The 3,231-nt window shown below is 37.3% G+C and overlaps 1 protein-coding gene across 2 annotated transcripts in view; it reads right to left on the bottom strand.

Annotated features, from left to right (window-relative positions):
- LOC111156558 (family with sequence similarity 13 member A) overlaps nucleotides 1–3,231 on the bottom strand; it is a 335,168-nt gene that overhangs the window by 241,560 nt on the left and 90,377 nt on the right. The window lies entirely within an intron of this gene.

The following is a 3,231-nucleotide window of genomic DNA, read 5'->3' as shown; positions in this document are numbered from 1 at the left end:
AGTGCTGTGAAGTGTGTAAACCTGGCGATTCACAGACCTGTACCCCTGGGGATAAAAATATATGTTTATAAAAAATAAAATTAAAAAAAAACATATAGCTAAAAAAAAAAATAAATAAAGTTGAGAATGCAGACTGATCCCTCTACCCAGATTCAAATCATGGCTCTTTATATTATTAGCATGAAATCCTATAAATTAATCTACATGCACCTATTTCTTCATTTGTAAATTCTGGATGTTTCTTACAGGGTTATTGTTAGGATTAAATGAGTTAGGATTAAAGGAGTCTGTCTGTCTCCTTCCACAAAAACATAAGTTCATGGAAAGCAGGGAGTATATCTCTGTTGTTCATCTACTGTATATCTGCTGCATAGTATGGTGCCTGTGACAAGGGCTATGCTCAATAAAAAGTCAGTGAAGGAATAACCTCATTCCCTTCCAAAATCATAAAGTTTTTTTTTCTTTTGTAGGATCTTTTTCCAATACCACCAGTATTTCATATGTGATAATTTCCAGTTTTTTCTTTTTAAAATTTTTAAACTAGGCTCCACACCCAATGTGGGGCTTGAACTCACAACCTTGAGATCAAGAGCTGAATGTTCTACCAACTTGAGCTAGCCAGGTGCTCCTGAACATTTCCAGTTTAGGTGGAATATACCAAACTTCTTTTTTTAAGACTTTATTTATTTGAGAGAGAGAGAGAGAGGAAAAAAATGCACACAAGCAAAGAGGAGGGAGAGGCAGGCTCCCCACTGAGCAGGAGCCTGATGCAGGACTTGATCCCAGGACCCTGAGATCATGACCTGAGCTGAAGGCAGATGCTTAACAACCGAAACACTCAGGCATCCCTATACCAAATTCTTTTATCAGAGCTTTTATTAGTAAGTTTCATGTTCAACATCTTAACTATCCTAGAGGGTCAGCTATGAATGTCACCAGAGTCTTTACAGTTTTCTTAATTTGTAACACATGCCCTGGGGGATGATGCCTAAATTGTGTGCCTTATCTTCACTCATCATAGAAATGAGAGACCTTTCTGCCTGACTTCCAACATGACAAAGGATGATGGGGAAAAAAAGCAAGTGGGACAAGCACTGTATCATCAAAATTTTAGGGGAGAAAACCCCAACTCTGATCAACAGTCAGAGATTCACACTATGGGCATGGGTGGGTAAGAGGAGAATAAGGGAAAGGAAATTCTTTTGGATCTGTACATGAGTAGATACTCAGATGTTAGCAGGAGTTTTATGCATGTTTTTTCCTGACACTCATGCCCCTGAAACAGTGCCTAGTGCTGCCCCATGGAGGGGACTGGCGGAGTGACAGAGGCCGTGGTGGTATGTTTGTGAGTTTCCTCTCCACAATTACAGTCCACTGCATACTTACTTCTCCTGTTTTTTCCTTTCCACAAAGGACCTGCCATAATGTCAGTGCTTATTGACTCAAGGTTTGTTGACCCAAGGTGGGAGGCTGTCTGGATCCAATGGCTAAGATGGGCAGATATTAAGAACTATTTGTATTATTGCTAATATAGTGCACATACAGAACACACCTTTCTAAAGTGTCAACTTTGCACTGTTTGTGTTCTGAACAACTAAGGGGGTTATGGGCCAGACAGTCATTGTTTCCCAACATAGCAAATATGTAATATTAGGATCAGTAGCAAGGTAAATTGATTTTTTTTTTGACCTTCAAATTTTCTCTTTGCCCTGACCTAGAATCAAGCTTTGATGAAGTACAGATACAGTACTTACTTACTCCACAATGAAACTTTGTTTTGAGTTTAGAACACTTGGCTGCTGTTCTCAATTCTCAATCCTTTTTTCTGCCCCAGGTGCATGAGAGTATATACACTGTTCTTTTTTAGTGGAAAGGGAATCGCTGACTTAATTTCCGGAAGTATTTTGGAGGTTTTTATCCTGTCACTTCTTCTCTCTCCCTTCATACTCCCCTCCCCGAAACACACACTTCTTACTTTGTGTTCCTGCCCTTTTTACCTTATCCAGCATAATGGGTATTTAAACTCCAAGATGTAAGAGCTAAATAATTGCTTTTTTTTTTTTAAATCAAGTGGCATTTATTTTCCCTATTCTCAAACTATTATTTATTTATATTTATATTTTTATTTATATTTTTTATTTTTTATTTTTATTTATATTTTTATTTATATTTATTTATTATTTATTTATTTATCCTGTAACACTGTTAGGGACTTTTGGGTCACATCACAAAGTACAACCAACCTCTTCCATCAAAGGAACACACATTTTAACTAAGGGGTTATAAAATATTTGTGAGGAAAGAAAATAATGTTATCAGTATAAAAGATGTTCCAAGAAGGTCATATAATTGAATGCCATAACAGTAATAATTAACATTTAAAGACATATCATTTCTACATTAGCTCATTAGATTTTATCCTGAAGACAAGTCTCTGCAGTAATTTTCATAATTTCTACGTTAAATATAGGAAAGTATAGATCAGAAATGTTAAATGACGTATACAGGTGGGATAGTTTTTAAATGGCAGAGATGGGAGTCTACCCAGGTCTTAATTCCAGGTGCTAGACTAAATTCTTAAACAGGACGGGAAGCTCATGGGTAGGATAGGCCTCCTAGAAGATGCTGGGAAGCAATCTGGCTAGCTGACAGACTGGTAAGAAGGTTCTGCTAGGAGTTAGGAGGGGAAAAATATAGGCATCTTTGCTGGAAGAAAGCTGTGAACAATGCATGTAAGTGGGAGTGTAATGAGACAGTTTACACTGAGCCAAAGATTCAAGGCAGGAACAAAGGGACATATAGTGGGGTGGAAGCCAAGGCTGTCTAGGGAGAGCCTTGCCTGCCAGAGTTGAATTTTTATCTAGGCAACATCAGGCTTTGAATAGAGAAGCGAAAGGACAAAGACTGCATTTTAGGTGGGGTAATATTGGTGTTGGGAAAAGAGAGAAATAGTTGTACTATAATGGAAAGATGAAATCAAACTCCCTAGGGACAGACCCTTGCTCACTCAATCAATGATTAGTTGCAAGATCTGGGACTGTCAGAGCACTTCACTGGCATTGTTCTCATCAGAAGACAGTTTTGTTTTTTGGGGTTTTTTTGTTTTTGTTTTTGTTTTTAATGAGAATCAAATCAAATAGCATATATGAAAGCACTTTTAAAATTGTAACATGCTACACAAATGCAAAGTACTATTTCATATATTAATTTGAACCACATAGGAAGATCCTT

This window comes from Enhydra lutris, unplaced genomic scaffold, assembly GCF_002288905.1.
Source record: "Enhydra lutris kenyoni isolate GAN:26980312 unplaced genomic scaffold, ASM228890v2 scaffoldscaffold3, whole genome shotgun sequence".
NCBI lineage: Eukaryota > Metazoa > Chordata > Mammalia > Carnivora > Mustelidae > Enhydra > Enhydra lutris.
This window is presented reverse-complemented; position numbering and strand designations above follow the sequence as displayed.